Consider the following 25180-nt stretch of genomic DNA (forward strand, 5'->3'; position numbering starts at 1 on the left):
TATGGTAGTTATTAGACCTGCTGCTAGACAGACGTGATCAGTGTTTCTGTCTGCAGACTATCGGACAGCCCTGCACCTAGTCGTCATTCAGCTACCAAATGGTGAAGTCACATGTTCATGCAGTTGTGACTCAGACATCTATGTTGCTCTCCATTGTTCCCTAATAATGGTGACTCCTTGCTGACCCTTTCCCAGGAATGGCTTCAAATGCTCTTAAAGGGGACCCTTCATAATCCACACAAGAGATTGTGCAGATGCTCGAAATCCAGAGCAATATCATGAACACTCTTCATTCTACTGTATTGCAGAAGATGGACGTATTTTAAACACAAAATGTGATAGTGCATTCTCGTTAACTGAACAACAGTCACTTATTCAATGTTGAGTATCTTGTACTTTTCCCTGTTTGGTGAACATCATTTGTCTCTCTTTACCCACCTACCCGAGGACATCATCAGTTTGGAGTAGAATTCAGTTCCTCACCCCTCTCCTACCTTTGACTTCATTGCTTAGTTCAATGCTGACAACTTTGCAAATGAGCATTGATGGTATTGCCATTAGGTGCCATATGACAGGAAAGCAGACCTATCAACCCCTACTCCACCCCAACCACCCCACGTGGAACAGCTTTTTGGTGTCAGCATCTCAGAAGATCTATCTTGGATCCAAAAAATCTCACTTCAGTAGCTCTCAGTGTTGATGCAAGGATTAATGAATTATTTGGCATGACAAGAGAGAGAAAGAACTGCACCCTTAAGCAGCCACTTTCCTAACAATCTGTCAAGACTGGAGTGAATAAGCGAATGATTCTGCCAGCAGTAGACAATGTAGATAAGGGAAGTTGTGCTTCTTCTTCTAGTTGGAAGGCTAGAGCCACAATAACAGCAATGTGGCTGGGCAGTCTGTCTCAGTAATAACTAAAGCTAGACTTCAATGCATTGTATAAGCTCTCCTGTGCTGTGGCAATTGGTTATCAAGTGCATTGTTTTGTAATCAGAGACAACAGCTGGAACGAACTCGGCTTGTTTGTTTTCCTTGTGCACAAGTAAATAAAGTATAATTAAGATTGCTTGTTGTCAGACTCTGATTAATCAGTAACACAGATGTAATCTCAAAGTCAGAACACCTGCAACTCTGCTTCTTTCAGAGTTGAGATTTAGTATGTCATCAAAGAGTTATGGTGGAGTACACTAACTGGTTGCATCACTGATTGGAGCAGTGTTTCCCAAACGTTTTTGGCCAACAGCCATTAAAGCACCTTCATACTTGGAAAAGGCCTTCTTAGGCACAATATACTTGTCGGCACTCTTATCATGTAAAAACATGTCTATCTACCATATGCGAATGACAAAAATAATTCTGTATTAAATGTTTATTTATCTTTGAACCTAGCTTACACAGTGTCTGTGCAGTGTACAGCAGCTTTGATTTCAATGTCATCCTCGAACTTGAAATTTTTTAGGAAGAGTTGAAATATCTGGTTCAAATTATGACAGCAAAAGCCTTAAGTCCCCCACATGTAACAATGTCCAAGCTGTTTCTAATTTTTGTTAGTGTGTGGTTCACTGTACTGAAGTATCTTCCAACAAGGTAGGAAGATGGAAATGCAATGAAGAGCTGTTTAACTTTTCTATGGAGACCTGGAAACTTCATCTGACAGTTAGCCGCATACCAGAAAAGCAAACATTTTTGCAAAGCATTTTTGCTTCTTTATCATTCTGAATTTTGATAATTTCTTCTTGCAAACACTTTTCCAATTCTTTCACCTAGCAAAGAAATGGGCCAATTACCCAGTATGGAAATTTCTGATTGTTCATATCCTTGAATTGATTCTGAAAATCCTTTTTCAGTGACTGCAGGTGTAAGCTGTACTCTCACAAACCACTGTCTGTGAAAGAGAGTGGTATACTTCCCATGCAGGGGAACTCTGAGAATATTCTTCTTTCAATATTTTGCTGGTATATTTCCAATTTTCCGCTAAAAGAAGACACTGCATTTTTTGTCTGAATTCAATTGAGATTCTCACTCTCAATGAACATTCTAAATGAACATTAGAATGTTCATTTTGTCATACAGATTGGCTAGGTATGCCTCATCTCAATGCAGTTCAATGTTGTTTCCCAAGCTCTTCTCGACTTTGAGCAAAAATTCAACCATATGAAATATCAAAGAACATTTTAAGCAGCAACCTTTTGGCAGCCAACACACTTCAATGTGAAGAAGCAAGCATTCAAATTCTTCATCGTTATCTTGGGAATAACTGGCAAATTATTCTGTTATTTAATGGTTCCGCTTTAATTTTGTTGATAGCAGACATAAGGATCATGCTTGAAAAAAGTTCCTGGTTGAAGTTTTTGTCCATGAGATGTTGATGATGAATTACACAATGGATTGCAAACAGCCTTGGAATTAATTTTTTTGCATAAATACCACTAAACCAGCATAGTGACCTGTCACATTTGGAGCTCCTTCTGTTGCACAAGAAATCATGTTCCTAATCAGAATACTTTTATCCTTAATATACTGTTTGAGCATCATAGATTGACTTTGTTGATATGTGTTTATAATCTTTTACAAAAGAGAATCTCTTCATAAACTTCTCCATTGTTGTTAAATCATACATATGCCATCAGCAATGCTACATTGTCTAGCACAGTTCATTCATCCAATTGTATCACAAGTTCTGTTTTCTGTAGCTTGGTGCATAGTTGATACTCAATGTCTTAACTCATTTCATCAATATGATGAGCTACAAAGTTATTACTCAGAGGAACTGATTTCAAATATTAGTATCCATTTTGAGAAGAGTGGTGAGCACTTCTGATACAGCGGTCTTTGTTAATCTTTCAACAATTACTGTATATGAGATTTTCCACACTACTATCAATTTAGAAATATTATAAGGAATGAAACCACTATCAAGGTCATTTTTAGCTTTCTTGGCAAATGGCTAAAGTATGTAACATTTTTCAAATGCTTGTTTAATCTTCTGGAACAGAGTAATACCATAAGTAGCCTTTTCAGGGTGTATTTTACTTAAGTGTTCCTGCAATCTTGGTGGTTTCATGGCTTCATTAGATGGTAGTGTATTACAAATAAAACACATGGGTCATCATAATCTGATGGAATACAACCATACTCCAGATATGTAACATTATATTGAGCACTTTCTGTAGTTTCTGTTTCTTAGCAGGATTAGAATTCAAGGTCTCACCACCTTCAGACTCATAGCGACCGTGCTGTACATATTTATCCACCAGTAACGAGGTTAAATTAAACAATATTAATGCAAACTGGTAATGTCTGCCAGATGTTGATGATGGCAGCTATTTGACACAAGTGGAATGATGGTAGAAGCATGACAAAGAACAGCGAGGTGAGGATGAAGATGATGACAAACGTGAAAATTACATTGACAAGGATTCAGATTGGAATCTAAATGTTAGTCGGGTTAGAGATGATGTTCAACAAGCTACCTTTATACTATTCCAGTTAGAATTATTGACCAATCATGTAAGGTCTCATAATCCCCAGGAGGTAGTTCTTGACCACACATATGAGCCGAGGTCACCTTGAACATCTCAAGAGGAATCTACAGGTCAGCAGGTAATCTGATTTGCTCCAGTTCATCTTTTAGTATCGGACAGTGCTGTATCTTTGCAAGACCTGATTTATGTAGATCTGTAGAGAAAACTGAGAGGGTGTTCTTGTCATTCCAACTATTAGATTTTTCCACACCGTGAGTCAAGGGGAACTGTTGGGCACCCTGGTTGCTAATTTATGCATCCCCAATAATGTCTGTAAGGTCGGATGGGATTGCTGAGTTTCAGCCGCATTGTGACAAAGAGTTTTCATCTCCTGCAGAGCTTCTCCCTGTGTTCCAGTGACTCATTTTTTTTTGGAAGTGCCAGCTCTCTTTATCGTTGTTCTGGTCTTGAGCTTCATGTTAGGGTGAGGCAACACTTCACGTGCGAATCTGCTGAAGGGAGATTCAAGGTGGACCTTGTGGTGATAATTACTGAGACCCATTGGTCCTCCTCATGCTCCGGTGGCGTTGTGTTGCCCATCCTCCCACAGCTGCCGTGTCTTGGGTTCCCCGGACCAGACAACCAGGGAGGTGAGTGATGTGCTCTGACATGTCCTCTGGGCTGGGGAGCCTGAGTAAGCTCACACTCTGGGTTGGCATCCCATCTTTGGGTATTCTGCTCGGTCCCTCGACTTATTCCCCTGCTCTTAAGGTGCTCCAAACGACATTGCTCTTCCATTTCACTGTCAATTTATAACCCCACTCCTAACACCAATGTGGCAAGCATTTGGTCTATGACGACAGATGAGAGAATCTTGTTTAGCTCAACTGCCAGATTTATTGTGATAAGTACAGAAACAGGCTGGTCACTAAGACCCGGGGAGAGAACCTACTCAGTCAGATACAGACAGTGGAGGTGATTATTACACAGCCTGGTTACAATCAGGGTGACCACAAGCGGGTAACTGTATAACCCAAGCTAAATTGTAACAATAAATAAACTTGAACATTCCTCTATAATCACACAAAAGCATTTTAAAACAAGAAAAATAATGCTGCCCACTAGGATGCCGGGGAGGAAGGTAGGTTGTTGACCACACAGCCCCCATCCCCCACCTCCCAAAGCACCACACTGCCCCCATCTGAGGAGTCAGCCATTCCCACAATCCCAGAGTTTACAGCAAAGTCTATTATGAAGGGTCTCCTTTTGGAGCATTTGAAGCCGTGTGTCTGGGTAAACGCCAGCAAAGGGTCAACATTATTAGGGAATAATGGCAACCAACGTTGATGTCTGGTCTTAAATGTGTCAACATGCGACTGTTTGGCGGCTGAACAACTACTAGCTGCAGTGCTGCCTGATAGTCAGCCAACTACATCACACAGGTCCCTGTAGATAGGAAAACAGATCATGTTCTATCTAGCGGCAGATCTAATAACTACCATAATTTTGAAGTAGCGATGAGCGTGCTAGAAAAGTTACTTTGAGATATTTGTAACAACGGTAATGTGACATGAAAATATCTGTGATTTCTATTGGTGACAAAGTCACAGGTACTGCTAGTATAACTGTGGTTTGTTGCCCACATTCATAATAGAAGGAAATACTAAATTTCACTAAGTGGTTAGTAAAAACAAAGATGTAAACTTTTCCCATCCATGTCACGGACCCCTAGAATTTGTCCATGGCCGTATACTTCCTACTAACAAACTCTGGTATAAATAATTGGTCAAAAGTGCAGTGAAAGAGCATTAAAGGATGTGAAACTGTAACTGTTGGAACTCCATACGTTTGGAGATTGATAACATTGAAAGATAGACTCCAGTTTAAAGAAAACTGACCTCAGCAATTTTGATGAAAGTTATCACAAAGATTGAAAATGTATTGTTCATATTTTGTAACAATGGTGCTCTCATCACAGGTCCTCAGTGAAGAGAACTGCACTTGATACAGTTTCCTGCTTTATAGAAATGCTCTTCCCAAGCAAGAGACAGCGGATGGAACAAGTGCTGGTAAATGGAATTCAGTACTTGCTGGTCACATCCTTGCCCATTTCCCAATGGCTTCAACCATAGCCTGGCATTATCAGAATGTGTAGCCTCTTCTACCTTACCCCTACTCCTATCTATCTATGCTTAGCCACATGAAACACCCTTTCAGAGTTGATCTATCTCCCCCGGCCTCTCTCCTTCCCCTTCAGCCTCCCTTCTCCTCTGCCTTTCCCTTTTCTGACTCTCTCACTTTCCCTATACCAATCCTCCTCTCTCTGAAAACTTCCCCTCCCTTGCTATATCCCTCCCTTCTCCCTCAAATACTCTCCATCCTCTCCCCTTCCTCTCCAACTCCTACTCCATTTCTCCCTTTCCCATTTTCGCTCTCCCTCAAAGCCCAAACCCTCCAATTGTCCCTCTCCCCTTCTTCCATTTCCCCTTCCTCACTCTCCCTCTACCCTTCCCCTCTCCCAATCCATATTCTTCTCCTTCTCACTCTCCATCCCCACCCTCTCTCACACCATTCTCTCACACTCCAACTGCCCCCTCTCTCCACTCTCCCCTACTCTCCTCTCAAATTTCCCTCCCTCACCTCCATTTCCCTATCCCCTTTCTCCTTCTCCCCCTCTCCCTCCTATCTCGCCTTCTCACCCACCCTGCTCTATCCCAACAACTCCTCTCCCCCAACTCCCTCTCTCCCACCTTGCTCCCCAACTCCAACTCTCGCACTGTGCCCCCCAACTCCCACCATGCCCCCAACTCCCACTGTGCCCCTAACTCCCACTTTCCTGCCCCTTCCTCATGTTCACTCCCTCTCCCCTGCTCTTGCCCCTTCCTCATCCCTGCTCCTCCCTCCTCCACTCTCCCTTCCCCATCATCCTTCCCCATCTCCTCCTTCCATCACCCTTCCCGCATCTCCTCCTCCCCTCACCATTCCCATCCCCTCCTCCTCTCACTCTTCCCCATTCCCTCCTCCCTGCACCGCTCCCCCACTATTCCTCCCCTCACCCTTCCCCGTCCCCTCACCATTCCCCATCATCTCACCCTTCCCCTATTCTCTCCCACTCACTCTCCCTCTTTCTACCTCTCACCCCCCTGACTCACTCCCGTTCTCCCCTCCACCTCACCTCTCCCTCAGCCACCTCCCTCTTCCATTCACTCCATGCCACTCCACTCTTCCCCTTCTGTCTATCCCAATCATGCTCTCTCCCCATTCTCCCTCCTTCACACTCTCACCCCACTATGCTCTCCTTCTCTTCCCCATTTACTTTCTCACCTTCATCCCATCTCTCTTTTTCTCTCACCCCCTCTCCCAGACTCCCTTCCTCTCACCCTCCATCTCATCACCCCTCCTTCTCTCTCACTCCCCATCTCCCTCACTCCACCTCCCTTTTCCAATCCCCATTCCCCTTACCCCAGTCCCTCTACACCTGCTTTATCCCTTACTCTTCCCCTGTCTCTTCCTATTTTTATTCCTCCATCTTAATCTCCTTCTTCTCCCACTCCCACTCTAACCATCCTAATTATGTTAGGATTGAATTGGTGGATTTCTGGGCCATGCTATATCACAATAAATAAATAAATCTCACAGCTGTCACTACTTGAAAGGTACAATCTGCACTTCTGTTTCAAGAACAAGTCCGAGATTCTACATTGGAAGGCTGATTCATGACAAGCAACATGAATGTCAGTACTAAACAAAATAGACATTATCTGCATCTGGCAAAGGAGGGCCCGGGACAGCGACTGGGGCAGTGAAGAATACAATTTCTTTAGTATATTGCTGTAAAGTAAGACAACCAAAACTGCTTGTCCAGCTCTCTCTGATCATATTAATCATAGTTCATTTTAATTAGATTTCTTCTGAGAAAGAACTGCTATCCAAAAACATGACAAAGCACCATTCTGCATGCATTTCCTTATGCTGCTGACACTGGGAAGACTAAGACAGACATTATAGACAAGCCCAATCCTCACAGAGGATTAAAAATAGCAAATGGACAGGTACTGTGATAAGATCCTGGTGCAGGATCTCAGCACAAAATGTTGACTGTTTATTCCTCTCCGTAGATGCTGCTTGACCTGCAGAGTTCCTCCAGTATTTGACATTTGCTGCTCTGGATTTCAAGCACCTGAGGAATCTCTTGTGTTTATGAGATTCTGTGAAAAACTAACCATCAGCCTGTGAGGAATGAGTTTAATAGTATTTAGGGACATCACAAGGTGAAACCTGGATAACACTCATTCCCTGAGTTCACCCATTCAGCTACAAAACTATCCAAGGAACCAAATCATATCTATATCTGAATGTGCCACGTAAACCCTAATGTTAGTTCATCTTGCAGGCAGCTGCCTTGGCTCTGAGTAAAAATGCTGAGTGGTTCAAGTTCCCTGAAAAGCACAGAACTCCCGTGTAGAACTGAGAAAATGTAAAACTGTTGGAAATTCCACATTTTTCATTAAAACATTAAACAGAGCAGTCTATCTGAACAGGATCCAGTTATATCAGCTGATAGAAACAATTTATTTTTATCCACCAATGTAGTTTGTGACAGCAATGTGATAACAAAAAGACTTTGATCTCAGCGAGGAGAGTGTTGCTCTTGTGTTGCTAGTGAAACATCTTCAACATTTTCAGATTTGCCCAGGGTCTGCAACACTGATCTAATAACAGCAATGAAGCTACTGAGTAGCCCTTCACTACTATTCTTCTGTTTAACAGTAATTTGTAAACTCGTTCTGCTCGTGTCAATTAACAGTTCTGTTAAAAACACAAATCCAGTCTCATTTCGGGCAAACAGGTAGGCTTTCCAGGGCTGTGCTCCTGCTTGGCTGATTGCCATAGAGTGAATATGAACAATCTGAAAGGCAGCCTAGATGGTATCAGGGCATGGCTCCTTCTGCCAGTCCACAGTCACAACTTTAGCATCTTCCAGGCATGTCCAGTACTCCTCAAACTGCTCTGGTGAAAGCTGGGCACTGCTTTCCAAGCGGACAGATTCAGCATCCACGACCAACTCTTCACTGTGTTCTGGGTTTGAGTCTTTACAGGAAGATAAACAGAATTAGTAAGTTAACATTGAGCATATCACTGCACTTCTTTCCTGAAGGGAGCCCTTGCCAAAATGTCAAAATATCCATGAGACCTCAGTACCTTAAAATAAAGACTCATTATGCATGAACCTCCACAGCATTTGTCAGTAGAAAGTACAACATTCGGAGTGTTGCAGCCAGGTGCCACCATAAACATACACAAGTCTTTTCAACAACTGCCATCCCATTCAACTTCCATCTCAAGGTGCAGTTCCAAGTGAAATCATTACACAGGCTGTCAAATCTGGAACAATAACTCTTGCACAACCTAACTCGATATATACATAAACACAAAGCATAGAGCAGTCTGTATGTGATGCTTTAAACGTATTTCTACAACCCGTCCTGCCATGCAGCATCTGCCCTGCCCAGGCATGCCTGGACAAGATAGAAAACTTCTCAGCTTACATTGTGAGCAACATTTTCATTGAAATGAATTATGAATTGAAACAACAAATATTGTTGATTTTCAAAAATGGTGCAAGATAGAAAAACTTCATCGTAATTTTCATGATTAGCAGCAGAAATTCCATAAGATACACCCAAAAGTATTTAGAAAGCAAGATCTTTGTTGTCCAGTGCAATTAGATATTTATCTACACAAAATCTACAAACCTGCTTATTTATCGCAACAGTGAAATCAGTGCTAAACTCTTCAAACCACGAGTTCAAAGAGAGTGAATAAAACTAAAATTGCTTCATTTTGGTGATAGTAATAGATGAGAGAAGATATTCCCCATTTTGCAGCATATGGAGTAGTTGCATTCTCAGCAGCTCCATTTCTTTATATACTTTATATCCCACTGACAGATCCTTTTCAGATTTGATGATTTATTACTTCTACTGAAGGATTTATTATTTTTACTGAAGGAATTATGATTTAATTACAATAGCTGACAAAAGTATTGGTATTGAACTGAGAAGTGGCAAGACTTTTCCTGAAACGGAACAAACTAAGAAGACAGAGGAACCTGTTACTTTAGCAGAAATATTTTCTTCAATACAAGACATGAAATCGGAATTCGGATCACTTAATTTCAAAATTGATAAGCTGAACGACTCAAACGGGAAGCTTGAAAAAGCTATCTCTACGGTTCAAGATTCTCTGAAAAATCTGAACTATCAATTTCAAACACTTCAGCAGACTACAACCCGAATTGAGAATGAGCACGATCTACTCAAGCAAACTATTAAAGATCAAGGAATGAAGATATCTTTGATGGAAAAGAAAATCAATGAAATTACCTCGGAACTGTCTAAAATGAAGAAAAAAATGGTTGATTTAGATAGTAGAGGGCATCGGAGGAATTTGCGTATTCTGGGACTGCCTGAAAATACTGAAGCTGGTGATCTGTTAAAATTTTTCTCAGATATGTTGTACTCACTTTTAAGTGAGACCCTGGAAGCTAGCCCTTTAATTGACAAAGCCCACAGAATGCCATTTTCTCCGCATTCATCCAAATTACGTCCTCAACAATTGTACTTTCTTTGCATTATTATACGACTAAAGAAACCATTCTTCGAGAAGCCAGAAAGAAGTGAAAGTTAATCTTTAATTCAGCGCAAATTCATATAGTCAAAGACTATCCCCCTGAAATCTTTGCCGAAAGAAGGAAAAACCGAGAAGTTATGAGTGAAATGTATGAATTAGATTTATACCCCTCCCTTCGCTTTCCAGCAAAGCTGATAATTTTTCCTGAAAATCTCAGTCATTGAGAATCTACTCTCCCCAGGAGGGATAGGAGTTCATTAAAAATCTTAAAGTTAAGTCTACTGAATAAAATATTAAAGTTAACCGGATTACTCAATAGGTAGTTCTGAAGTATTTGTTGTATGAGTTGTTTAAGGATCTTCTGAGTTAAGCTTATCCTATACTTTTTTAGTCTTTGGTATGGGACATGGGATTAAATTTTTTCTTACCTATTAATAATTAGTGTATATATATATATGTGTGTGTTTTGTAAGGAACTTTTATAGTATTGTACTCTAATGGTCCGTGTAGGACCTGTTGTGTATTAATCTTTTTATTTCTTTTATTTGTTTCAATACTAATATAGATTTAGGTCTGTTATATATATACACATTTACTTTTGTTTTGAGAGAAAGAATATTGTTTGTAATATAATTTGCTCGGATTTATTCTCTTTTTTTTGAATATGTGTTTAAGATACTTCAGCCGATTCTAAGATGGCCGTTGTTGAGTATGTTTTTATTACTGTTAAACATAACATTATAGTAGTTGAATTCTGCTTGTGCCTTTTATTATGGCTATTTTCTGTGAGATTTTTTAAAATTTTAATATACGGAGCTGCAAGATGGAGAACAGGGTCAAGGGTTATTAGTTTAGCATGAGACCAGCCTATTGGTCACTTAATTCTTATCTTTTGGAACGCGGGAGGGGGAAGAGGACTATTAGAGTAGGTTTTTCTTCTTGATTGGGCAGTTCTTTTGATGGACTTCTTTCTCGTAAATGAGTCACTCCTTCTGGTTATATCTGTGCCTGTTGGTTTAATCTGTACTTGTGTAACATTTCTTTTATATATTAAATTCAATTCTAAACATGGATATTAATAAAATGAATATAATATCTTGGAATTGGAATGTTGTCAATCACCCCATTAAGTGTAAAAGATTTTTAAGAAATTAAAAACAATTAACGCAGATATTATTTTTGCACCAGAAAATCATATACGGATACAGGATGAGGACAGAGTTTTCCGATTTTGGAAAGGACCTCTGTATCACTCACTGTCTGATTGTAAGATTAGAGGTGGTTCTATATTTCTTAGCCCCAAAATCCCTTTTGTACACTTTAATACCATTACTGATTCGATTGGAAGATATTTAATTGTTACTGGTTTATTATGCGAGCAAAAGGTAGCTCTGATGTGTGTATATGCACCTAATGTAGATAATTCTGATTTTTTAAGAAACTTTTTTCTGAGTTACCAAACCTGAATGAATATAAATTGATCATGGGTGGTGACTTTAATTGTTGTTTAAATCCGGCGATTGACAGGTCATCAACCAATCCGCCGCTTCCTAATAAAGTGGCGGCTTGTATTAATTCTTTTTTACTAGAATATGGCCTGGTTGATATCTGGAGATATAAACACTCCAACGATAACGAATAATAACCATAATGGAATCAATGAAAGACCGCAACAACTTGGATGTTCACCAAGTGTACAAAGACAACAATCTATGCAAATACAAAAAGAAATAATAATAAATAAAGAAGCAATAAATATTGAGAACATGAGATGAAGAAATCTTGACAGTGACTCGATAGATTGTGGGAACAGTTCAATGATGAAGTGAAGTTGAGTGAAGTTATCCCCTCTGGTTTCAAAGCTCTCTATTTCTCTCTTAACAATGGTGGGTTAAGTGAAGTTATCCCCTCTAGTTCAAGAGTCTGATGGTGGGGGGAGGGGGGAATAATTATTCCTGCACCTGGTGGTGTGAGTCTTGAGGCCTCCTACCTATGGCAACAGTGAGAAGAGAGCGTGTCCTGGGTGGTGGGGGTTCTTGATGATGGATGCTGCTTTCCTGCAACAGCAGTCCATGTAGATATGCTCAATGGGAGGGAGAGCTTTATCTGTGATGGAGTGGGCCATATCTACTACCTTTTACAGGATTTTCCATCCAAGGGCAAAGATGTTTGTGTACCAGGCTGTGATGCAACCTGTCAATATACTTTGAAATTTGAAATGGTCTTTCCTGCTCCCCTTGTATTATTGATAATTATTGATTCTGTTCACATTAAATTAGATTCTTGACATTTGTGCATGTTACCATTCTGCTAACAGACAGACAACAGACAGACAGACATACTTTATTGATCCCGAGGGAAATTGGGTTTCATTACAGTCGCACCAGCCAAGAATAGTGTAGAAATATAGCAATATAAAACCATAAATAATTAAATAATAATAAGTAAATTATGCCAAGTGGAAATTAGTCCAGGACCAGCCTATTGGCTCACGGTGTCTGACACTCCGAGGGAGGAGTTGTAAAGTTTGATGGCCACAGGCAGGAATGACTTCCTATGACGCTCAGTGTTGCATCTCGATGGAATGAGTCTCCGGCTGAATGTACTCCTGTGCCTAACCAGTACATTATGGAGTGGACGGGAGACATTGTCCAAGATGGCATGCAACTTGGACAACATCCTCTTTTCAGACACCACCGTCAGAGAGTCCAGTTCCACCCCCACAACATCATGGCTGTCAGGCTATTCAACCAGGAGGATATTAAAATGAGATCCACCTCAACACTATCAAATACTTACTAATGGACAATGAATGTCATAGAAAACAGAAGTTCTCAACTTTCCCACCCATTCAGCTCTCATCCTTTCTACCCTGGTCTGAGAACAACAAACAAAGAAACAGGTCGGCTGACATTTACAGAATTCCTTGTGAATGCGGAACAGCGTACGTTGGCCAGACAGGACACACACTGGAAACCCACATCAAGGAGCACAGGAGATGTATCCATTTGGGTTACTCAAAGAAATTGGCGGTAGCAGAACACTGCATTTGCAACAGCCATAGGATTCACTTCAATGGCACAAAACGTATGTGGAGTACCAATGGGTTTTGGGACCGCCTGATTAAAAAAGCCATTGAAATAAAACTAGAGAAAATAATTCTAACAAAGGCAAAGGTTTTGTTCCAAGTAAGAACTATAATTCGATTGTAAATAAGGTGGGAGAGCAGAAACCTTATTGGATGAGGACTAACCAATCAGGAAAGATTGACTATGGGGGTATAAATACCACAGGACTAGGCATCACCAGAGATCATCCCTGAAGAAGATGGCAGAGTTTGTCACCGAGATATCAGTTATAATTGATGCCTGTAACCAGCTGGAAGACCAAGAAGGGTTTATTTGTGAACAAAATGCAATGACTTGTCTGGAATCAGCCAAGAGGTTGAACCTGGTCATCTCAGGTCTGCATGGCTCAGTACCATGAATTAAGGCGAACACAGGCCATCTTATTGAATATGGCTACTTCATCCCCACCAACCTACCTCACCCTCTTTGATGTATTCCTCACATCCTGGTAGTGCTTCACACACAGTCACTGTACAAGCGGGACACAGCCATACCAGGTCACAAAATGTCTGAATGACAGCTAAAAGCAGAGGGAAAGTTAGTGTGATGCTTGCAACCCTGAGCAAATGCTGAAAGCTGGTAGCATGACGTACCTGAGGTAATGTGTTCCTGCTTCAAGCCCAGCAGCTCCTTCAAAATAACCACACACTTTTCATTGTAGGTCCGTGCAATTCATCCTGGGGAAATACAGCACAATTAAAGAACCAGTTCATACCTGAGCTGCACTTTCAAGAGTAGATACTCTGACATATTACTCCAATGGCATGGTAACATAGTGGTGAGCATGTGTTACAGTACCAGTGACCCAGGTTCAATTCCCGCTGCTGTCGGTAAGGAGTTTGTACATTCTCCCTGTGACTACATGGATTTCCTCCCACAGTGTAAAGACATACCGGCTGGTAGGGTAATTGGTCATTGTAAATTGTCCTGTGATTAGGCCAGGGTTATGTCGGGGGTTGTTGGGTGGCATGGTCCGAAGGGGCAGAAGGACTCTATCTCAATAATAAAATAGAACACAAATTATAAGACAAGATACCATATTTTCTTCAGTCAGCAGAATAAAAGCCAAAATTTGCTTCAGCTAGTTACAACAGTAAATAGCTCAACTACACAGGCATGGAAAGTTTAAACTTCCAATTCAGGACTGTGTTTGGGAATCTCTAGAAGGATCATCAATTAGTATCCACCAGCCAGTCTAGGGTAGTTTTTTTTTAAAGGTATTCCGGGAAGGTGGCAACCAGATTGCTGAAAAGTTCACATGGAATCCTAGTGGGGTGAATGCAATGAAAATGCTTTTTCTCATGGGATAATCTGAAGTCAGGGACCCTGCTCCCATCTTTTAAAAAATTAAATGGGTGACACCCCTTTAAGACTAAGATGTTACTCTTCAAATTGTGAGTCTTTGGAACTTTCTAAAAGATTGGTAGAGTAACTCAAGTTTCTACTATAGTTGCCTAAGCTGTGAGAAGCAGAGTCTGATTATTTTTAAGGTGGTGATAATTTGATTTGTGACAAGGTTGAAGATTTCTGGGGCTTGTCAGAAAAGTGACCAAGATAATCATTTTGTACTAGACTGCACACCTATTTCATGCACCATTGCCAACAAGCAACTCACTGTTGGGGTAGACCTGCAGAACTTTGAAATTCTTGATGTCCAGGGTTGCAACTGGGAAAAAAATACATTTAAGAAACAATAACACCTTCAGACAGCCCTTAGAAACTGCTGCATCTGAACACACCACTGCCTTACAAGAATGTTAACTAAGTAAAGCAATAAATGAATGAAGCATCAGAAAGCAAATCAAAAGCAGATGCTGGATATTTGAAATAAAAACAGGAAGTGCAAGAAGCAGGGGTCCCCGTCTGGGTCCACAGACCTCTCAGTTAATGGCAGAAACCCTGTGCTGGATAGAAAATTTTTGATGAAATATTTTGAACTTGAAGCACGTGACTTTCTCCAATAAAAAGCATTTTCCTGAATACTTGATACCAAATGGAGACCTTTTTATCAAATGAACAAGAAAGTGAACTTCAAGATTTACCAAATTTACAGGTGTGCAAGTACTTAAAAGCCAACATCTTGTGAGTAACCTGATGGGAAGAGTACAAGTAGCTCAACAGCGCCACCGGCTGGAATTTTGCAGTATACACTGAAATTATTGACTGAGAGCTTGGAGCACCGCGATGCAGCTCCCAAGAGACAGTGATAGGGATCTGGAGTTGCGGCTCGACGACCTACAGTGTGTTAGGGAGAGTGAACAGGAGATAGAGAGGAGCTACAGGGAGTTAGTCACCTCGAGGGTACAGGAGTTAGGCGGTCAGGGAAACGAAGGGAAGAGCTCAGATAGTAGAGAGCTCCCTTGTGGCCATCCCTCTCAGTAATCGTTATCTCGTTTTGGATACAGTTAAGGGGGATGACCTGACGGAGGAAGACCACAGCGATCGGATCTCTGGCACTGAGCCTGGTTACGTGGTGCAGAAGGGAAAGAGGAAGATGAGGAATGCGGTAGTCATAGTGGACTACATAGTGAAGGGAACAGAGAGGATGTTCTGTCAGCCTGATAGAGATACCCATGTGGTGTGTTGCCTTCCAGGTGCCAGGATACAGGATACCTCGGATCGGGCGCAGAGTATTCTGAAGGGAGAGGGCTAACAGCAAGAAGTCGGAACACAGAATGATGTAAGAACCCTGTGCTGGTTTCCAGACACTGCTCTTCGCCAGTGGTGTTTGTGGCAGTTCGATGCAGACCATTTTATATGCCACGGGAATTCACCTCTGTCCTTATATTCGGTGTCTACATTCCCCCCAGCGCGAATGCTAAGGAGGCGCTCTGTGAACTGTACGGGGCTATTAGCGAACTGCAGAACGCACACCCTGACAGTCTGTTTATTGTCGCCAGTGATTTTAACCACGTGAACCTTAAGTCAGTTCTCCCCAAATTCCATCAGTATGTGGACTTTGCAATGAGGGGGGGAGAATGCGTTGGACCTGGTTTACACAAACATCCCCGACGCGTACTGGGCAGAGCCCCACCCCCACCTCGGATACTCAGACCACATTTCTGTTAGCTAATCCCAGCATACAGACCGCTAGTCAGGCGCTCCAGACCAGTTCAGAAGCAGGTGAAAACCTGGCCAGCAGGAGCCATCTCTGCTCTTCAAGACTGCTTTGAGCACACTGACTGGCACATGTTCAGGGAGGCTGCAACCGATGGCGACTCTACCAATTTAGAGGAGTACACAGCATCAGTGACCAGCTACATCGGCAAGTGCATTGATGATGTTACTCTGTCCAAGACCATCACTACACGCGCTAACCGGAAGCCATGGATGACCGCGGAGGTGCGTGCGCTGCTGAAGACCCGCGACGCCGCCTTCAGAGCAGGTGACAAGGCAGCTCTAACAACAGCAAGGGCCAAACTGTCCCGAGCCATCAGAGGGGCAAAGCGTGCACACATCCAGCTAATCCACAGCCGCTTCCAGGACAGCGGCGACACGCGGTGCATGTGGAAGGGCATCTACGACATCACCAATTACAGGACAACATCACCTGACTGTGCAGGTGATGCCTCCCTCCCAAATGCGCTGAATAACTTCTACGCCCGGTTTGAGGCGGAAAATGACGTGACGGCGAGGAAGTCCACCCCTCCTACAAATGACCTGGTGCTGTGTCTCTCCGTGGCCGACGTGAGAAGAACCCTGTGCCGGGTCAACCCACGGAAAGCTGCTGGACCAGACAACATCCCTGGTAGAGTGCTCAGAGGATGTGCAGACCAGCTCGCAGATGTTCTCACAATGACACCTTCAACTTCTCCCTGAGCAGCAGCGCCATCGTTCCAACGTGCTTCAAGGCCGCCACCATCGTCCCCGTGCAGTAGAAGTCTTCAGTGTCCTGCCTCAATGACTACTGTCCCATTGCACTCACATCCGTCATCATGAAGTGTTTCGAGAGGCTCGTCATGAGGCACATCGAGACCCTGCTGCCCCCCTCACTGGACCCCCTGCAGTTTGAGTACCGTCCCAACCGCTCAACAGACGACGCCAATGCCATCACCCTCCACCTGGACAAAAAAGACACATACGTTCGGGTGCTGTTCATAGACTTTAGTTCAGCATTGAACACAATCATCCCTCAGAAACTGATTGGAAAGCTGAGCCTACTGGGCCTAAACACCTCCCTCTGCAACTGGATCCTAGACTTCCTGACTGGGAGACCTCAGTCAGTCCGGATCGGGAGCTGCATCTCCAACACCATCACACTGAGCACGGGGGCCCCCCAGGGTTGTGTGCTCTGTCCACTGCTGTTCACTCTGCTGACCCACGACTGTTCTGCAACACACAGCTCGAACCATATCAAGTTCGCCGATGACACGACCGTGGTGGGTCTCATCAGCAAGAATGACGAGTCAGCTTACAGAGAGGAGGTACAGCGGCTAACGGACTGGTGCAGAGCCAACAACCTGTCTCTTAATGTGAACAAAACAAAAGACATGGTTGTTGACTTCAGGAGGGCACAGAGCGACCACTCCCCGCTGAACATCGACGGCTCTTCGGTAGAGATCGTAAGGAGCACCAAATTTCTTGGTGTTCACCTGACGGAGAATCTCACCTGGGCCCTCAACACCAGCTCCATAGCAAAGAAAGCCCAGCAGCGTCTCTACTTTTTGCGAAGGCTGAGGAAAGTCCATCTCCCACCCTCCATCCTCATCACATTCTACAGAGGTTGTATTGAGAGCATCCTGAGCAGCTGCATCACTGCCTGGTTCGGAAATTGCACCATCTCGGATCGCAAGACCCTGCAGCGGATAGTGAGGTCAGCTGAGAAGATCATCGGGGTCTCTCTTCCCGCCATCATGGACATTTACACTACACGCTGCACCTGCAAAGGAAACAGCATTATGAAGGGCCCCATGCACCCCTCATACAATCTCTTTTCCCTCCTGCCGTCTGGGAAAAGGCTCCGAAGCATTCGGGCTCTCACGAACAGACTATGTAATGGTTTCTTCCCCCAAGCTATCAGACTCCTCAATAGCCAGAGCGTAGACTGACAGCTTGCCCTATTGTCTTGTTTATTATTTATTGTAATGCCTGCACTGTTTTTGTGCACTTTACGCAGTCCTGTGTAGGTCTGCAGTCTAGTGTAGCTTTCTCCGTGTTGTTTTTTTTACGTAGTTCAGTCTAGTTTCTGTAATGTGTCATGTAACACCATGGTCCTGAAAAATGTTGTCTCATTTTTACCATGTACTGTACCAGCAGTTATGGTCGAAATAACAATAAAAGTGATTTGACTTGACTTGACTTGAACTCTTGGTACACGTTTGTACCAATGATATAGGTAGAAAAAGGGAGGAGGTCCTGAAGAGAGAATTCAGAGAGTTAGGTAGGAAGCTGAAAAGCAGAACCTCTAGGGTAGTAATCTCAGGATTGCTGCCTGTGTCACATGCTAGCGAGTGCACAAATAGCATGATCTGGTGAATTAATGTGTGTCTGAGAGACTAGTGAAGGGAGTAGGGCTTCAGATTCCTGGATCATTTAGGCCTCTTCTTGGGGAGGTACAACCTGTACAAAAAGGATGGGTTACACCTGAACCCAAAGGGGCCCAATTTCCTAGCAGACACATTTAATAAAGCTGTTAGAGAGGATTTAAACTAATTTGGCAGGGGGTTGGGAACCAGAGTGATAGGGCTGAGGAAGGGGAAAACAGAAATTCATCAAAGATAGTGTGCAACCGAGATGATAGAAAGGACAGGCAAGAAATGAGGCATAATCACAGCTAGTGGGATGAGTTACACGGCAATAGAGGCGTGGTGCAGTTAAAACAGAAAGCAACAAATACTGGACTGAATGCACACACCATAAGAAATAAAATGGATAATCTTGATACTCAGCTAAAGATTGGCAAATATGATGTTGTGGCATCTCTGAAACTTGGCTAAAGGATGGCTGCCATTAGGAACTGAACATCCAAGGACATACGGTGTATTGGAAAGATAGATTAGTAGGCAGAGCAGGTGGTGTGGCTCTGAGTATAAGAAATAATATTAAATCATTAGAAAGAGATGACATGGGATATGAAGGTGTAGAGTCTCTATGGGTTGAGGTAAGAAATGGCAAGGGTAAAAAGACCCCAAAGGCAGTTGTATACAGGCCTCCAAACAGCAGCCAGAATGTGGATTAGGAATTACAGCAGGAGATAGAAAAGGTGTGTCAGAAGGGCAATGTTATGATAATCGTTGGGGATTTTAACATGAAAGTGGATTGGGAAATCTAGGTCAGTACTGGACCTCAAGAGAGAGAATTTGTAGAATGTCTAAGGGATGGCTTTTTAGAACAGCTTGTTGTTGAGCCCACTAGGGGATCGGCTGTGCTGGATTGGGTGTTGTGCAATGATCCAGAGGTGATAAGAGAGCTTAAGGTTAAGGAACCCTTAGGGAACAGTGATCACAATATGATCAAGTTCACATTGAAAATTGAGAGGGAAAAAATAAAATCCAATGTGTCAGAATTTCAGTGGAAGAAAGGAAATTACAACGGCCCGAGAGAGGAGTTGGCCAAAGTTGACTGGAAAGGGACATTTGCAGAAGGACAGCAGAGCAGCAATGACTGAAGTTTCTGTGAAAAATGAGGGAAGTGCAAGACAGATATATTCCAAATAAGAAGAAAAATTCAAAGGGAAGAAGGACAATACCATGGCTGACAAGTGAAGTCAGAGCTAAAGTAAAAGCAAAAGTGAGGGCATACAAGGAAGCCGAAGCTAGTGGGAAGATAAGGGATTGGGAATCTTTTAAAAACTTGTAGAAGGAAACGAAGAAGGTCATTATGAAGGAAAAGATTAATTATGAAAGGAAGCTGGCACTAGTATCAAAGAAGATACTAAAAGTGTTTTAAGTACTTAAAGGGTAAAAGAGAATCAAGGGTAGATATAGGACCAATATAAAATGACACTGGAGATATTGTAATGAGAGATGCAGAGATGGCAGAGGAACTGAATGCGTATTTTGTATCAGTCTTCACAGTGGAAGATGTCTGCAGTATACCGGACATTCAAGAGCTTCAGGGAAGTGAAGTCTGTGCAGTGAAAATTATGACTGAGAAGATACTTAGGAAGCTTACTGGTCTGAGGGTGGATAAATCTCCTGGACCTGATGGAATCTAAAGGAAGTAGCTGAAGAGATTGCGGAAGCATTAACAATGTTCTTTCAAGTATCAATAGATTCTGGCATTGTACCAGATGACTGGAAAATTGCAAAAGCTACTCCACTATTTAATAAGGGTGGGAGGCAACAGAAAGGAAACTATAGACCTGTTAGCCTGACATCTGTGGTTGGGAAGTTGTTGGAATTGATTGTTAGTGATGAGATTAGGAGTACCTGGAGGCACATGACAAGATAGGCCAAAGCCAGCATGGTTTCCTGAAAGGAAAATCCTACCTGAAAAACCTACTGAAATTCTTTGAGGAAGTTACCAGCAGGGTAGACAAAGGAGATGCAGTAGACATGGTATACTTGGATTTTCAGATGGCCTTTGACAAGGTGCTGCACCTGAAGCTGCTTAGCAAGATAAGAGCCCATGGAATTCCAGGGAAGTTACTTGCATGGGTGGAGCATTGGCTGGTCGGCAGAAACAAAGAGCAAAGAGTGGGAATAAAGAGATCCTATACTGGCTGGCTGCCAGTTACCAGTGGAGGTCCACAGATGTCGGTGTTGGGACTGCTGCTTTTTACGATGCATGTGATGCACCATCAATAACTCTCTGAGACGTGAGGTGAGATATCGGCTTTTATTGACTGGAAGAAAGAACAAGCAGCATTTGACCACCATGCTACATCCTGGAGACTGAGGGCTGGGCTCAGTCCTCAATCGCCTTTATACCGGGGTTTGTGGGAGGAGCTACAGGAGCAGTCAGCGGGGGGGGGGCATGTCCAGACAGGTAAATGTAGTTCACCACAGTATGTCAATGATTTGGACTATGGGATTAATGGATTTGAGGCTAAATTTGCAGATGATACAAAGATAGGTGAAGAAGCGGGTAGTGTTGAGGAAACAGTGAGTTTGTAGAGAGACTCGGATAGTTTAGGGCAGGGGTGTCAAACTCATTTTAGGTCATGGGCCGGATTGAGCAAAATGCAGCTTCATGCGGGCCGGATCAGTCGGACGCGTGCGAACGCAGCTTTCGTTGCCTCCGTTTTTTTCAGCCTGCTCTCATGTGTCTCAGTCTCTGCTATAACTACAAAGTGTTTCACTTTACAAATTCCGTTTCTTATGAAGAAGACTGCCGAATAAACACTAAAAACCCTGAAAACCTGGTACCTGAATAAACTCAGCATTAGCCATATCATACGCCATAGGCGCTTCGATTACCGGGGCCAGCTTTAATAGTAATTAGATATTATCTCGTGGGCCAAAGATAATTTCACCGCGGGCCGGATTTGGCCCGTGGGCCTTGAGTTTGACATATATGGTTTAGGGGAATGGGCAAAGAAGTTACAAATGATATACAATGTTGGAAAGTATATGGTCATGCACTTTGGTGGAAGAAATAAATGGGCACACTATTATTTAGATGGGGAGAGAATTCAAACTGCAGAGATGCAAAGGGATTTGGGAGTCCTTGTGCAATATACTCGAAAGGTTAACCTCCAGGTTGAGTCAGTTGTGATGAAGACGAAAGCAATGTTGGCATTCCTTTCTAGAGGTATAGAGCATAAGAGCAGGGATGTGATGTTGAGACTCTATAAGGCACTCATGAGACCACATGTGGAGTATTGTATACAGTTTTGGGCTCCTTATTTTAGAAAGGATATTCTGACATTGGAGAGGGTTCAGAGAAGACTCACAAGCATGATTCCAGTAACGAAAGGGTTACCGTATGAAGAAAGTCTGGCAACACTTGGGCTGTATTCCCTGGAGTTCAGGAGATTGAGGGGGGATCTCATTGCAACATTCTGAATTTTAAAAGGCCTGAACAGATTAGATATGGCAAAGTTATTTCCCATGGTAGGGGATTCTAGGACAAGAGGGCACAACTTCAGGATTGAAGGACGTCCATTTACAACTGAGATGCGGAGAAATTACCTTAGTCAGAGGGTAGTATATCTGTGGAATATGTTGCCACGAGTGGCTGTGGAGGCCAAGTCATTGGTTGTATATAAAGGAGAGATAAGTAGGTTGTTGATTAGCCAGGGCACCAAAGGATATGGGTAAAGGCAGGGGAGTGGGGATGACTGGAAGAATTGGATCAGCCCATGATTGATTGGTGGAGCAGACTCGATGGACCAAATGGCCTACTTCTGCTCCGATATCTTATGGTCTTATAGATCACAGAAAATGAGTTTGTGAATACACAATTTCTCTGGCAATTGAAAAAACCTCAAGCAAAATAAGAGTACAAAAGTATTGTGAATTCACTGGGTGCTGTGGACACTGCTTGTGATCCAGTCACACAAATAATGGGAGTGCTCTCAGCCGAGCTATCTGTATTCATATCCATATAAAGTTTCTGAGAAGAATTTAGGGCCAGTGCATCTGCTAAAGGAGGGGGTGAACCGGCCTCTCCTGGAATTAGCGAGGAAACCCAACTTTCTCCACCATGTCTGCTGTAGAGTCGTAGGATCATATCCCCCAAAAAGATGTAGCATTGCCAGAGATAAACACAATATTATTGTTGCCATCTCTGTATAAATTAGTCATAATTAGAATACTTAAAAGGCAAACATCTAATTCCCCAAGATCTCCATCTTCTGATATTTGATGTAATTTGGTTTGGAGTACGTGCAGTAGAATTTCTTGTAGTGACCACTGAAGTGCCCGGGTAAGCTGCAGAGGATCTCCCGTGCATGACACAGGCCGAGGAAACACAGCTCGTGGCACTCAGAGGTGCAAATAGTCAACAATGGCCCTTTGATCCTTTCTAGAACATCTGTCTGTACATTGGGAAAGTCTTCAGCAAGGAGGAGGAAAAGTTTGGTGGTTGCCATGACAACATTGGGCAGGCTGCTCTTGAGAAAACAATCCAAAACGTTCAGAATAGCAAACACTTCATCTTCATTTCGGGCCTGAAAGTGAACTAGGAATGTCAGCACTTCACTCTGACCCCAGTGATCCAAGTCTTTCATTCTAAAGAAAAAAAGAAGAGTGGCTTATTAAATTGCTTTATTTCTGTTTCTGTTCCTCCCACAATTCTGAATGTTACTGGCACCTTAAGACCAGTCTCTTCAGGCTGATGTGGCTTGTCAGCCGTGGCAGCTCTCGAGGACAGAGAATCCCTGATCTCAAACCTCTGCTGCTTTCTGGCTACACCCACTCATGGGGAAGGCTTTGGAAGTAAACCCAGATGGAAAAGGCCGAAGCTGGAGTCCTAAGGCAGACCCACCATGAGTTCAACACTGACTGGCAGCTCCTGCAACACCACTGGTGCCAAACTGTATGGCTCTCTGCTGTTCCTCTGGGTTCATCAGCTGAGTGAAGAGGCAAGCATGCTCCATGGACAACACCTTGATCTCCCTTTCGCACTGTCCTGGCATGTAATATCATGCAGAGAGCTGGGATAGGACATCCATGGTCAACCCTCCCACCCCCTGATCAACAGAGGGCCTCAATGCCAAGAAACAACCCCATCTGGTCAAAAGTAGTTTTCACTCTTTACCAGGAAGGGGCGCTCTTTCATTGCTAATGAATAACAAGTCTGAATGACTACCATTTGACAGCAAAAAATATTGTTTGATTGGGCATAATGTGTCAGATTAAGGAAAGGTCAATATTGACGATGAAGCAGAAATTAACCTCACAAAACTGAATTGAATTGTGAGAAGTGTTCACAGAAACCATTAGTTGGATACACGATCGAAACATACAATTACAGACTGACTTCTGTACCTGTAGCAAAGTGACCCTGACTGAAGAGAGTTTAAAACTAACCATCATCATTCTGTGCCATGTTGTATGATGTGGGTGATCATGATCTTCCCATAACCATGATTATTCTCAGCACATTCTTCCGCAGAAGTGGTTTGCCATTGCCATCTGGGCAGTGTCTTTACAAGATGGGTGACCCCAGCCATTACAAATCTATATGAACAGTATTTGAGACAAGCTTTTCACTCTACCTTGATAGATGTGACAACAATAAATCAATACTTTCTTTACACAAGTTAATAAAACTTTCTGACATTCTGCAGTGGAAACAACTAAGAAACAAACAGCAATGGCTACAAATGTTATTTGTGAAAAGTTCCAGAACACACAGGCTCCACATTGCAATTTTAAAAATAAGAGCCCCTGGAAATGCTTACAATCTACCAAGGATCGGCCAAAAGAAAATCTCAAAGTGAACTGATAATATTTTCAATACATAATTCCCTTAAGCATTCTGAAATTTGAATAGAACATGTATAGGGTCTGCCATATAGATCAGAAAACCAGAATCAGAATGCCAGAAAACATCTGGGGGCTGAAGGGTCTTCTACTCCCTCACGTTAATATAGAAGCTATAAAACTTGGCACAAATCAAGAATCATATTTCTAACCACGGATGTGCAACTATAGAACTGCTCATAGTTAAACTTGGGACCCCCACCATCCAGATCATGCTATCTTCTCACTGCTGCCGTCAGGGAGGTGGTACAGGAGCCTCAGGACTCACACCACCAGGCTCAGGAACAGTTATTAATGGTCATCAGGCTCTTGAACCAGAGGGGATAACTTCTCTTGCCCCATTATTGAACTGTTCCCACAACCTATCACCTCACTTTCAAGGACTCTTCGTCTCATGTTCTCGATATTTATAGCTTATTTGTTTTAGTATTTGCACAATTTGTCTTTTGCACACTGGTTAAATGCCAAGTCAACGTGGGCTTTCATTGATTCTCTTATGGTTATTATTCTGTGATGGATTTATTCAGTGTGCCGGTAAATGAATGAATCTCAGGGTTGCACATGGTGATACACACATACT

General features: G+C 42.7%; 1 protein-coding gene and 1 pseudogene across 1 annotated transcript in view; both read right to left on the reverse strand.

Moving 5' to 3' along the window:
* LOC140732511 (AP-4 complex subunit beta-1-like) overlaps positions 1-25180 on the reverse strand; it is an 870212-nt gene that overhangs the window by 844298 nt on the left and 734 nt on the right.
* Positions 8056-23342, reverse strand: LOC140731505 (AP-4 complex subunit beta-1-like; annotated as a pseudogene).

The sequence above is a fragment of the Hemitrygon akajei genome, chromosome 8, assembly GCF_048418815.1.
Source record: "Hemitrygon akajei chromosome 8, sHemAka1.3, whole genome shotgun sequence".
In the NCBI taxonomy this organism is placed as follows: domain Eukaryota; kingdom Metazoa; phylum Chordata; class Chondrichthyes; order Myliobatiformes; family Dasyatidae; genus Hemitrygon; species Hemitrygon akajei.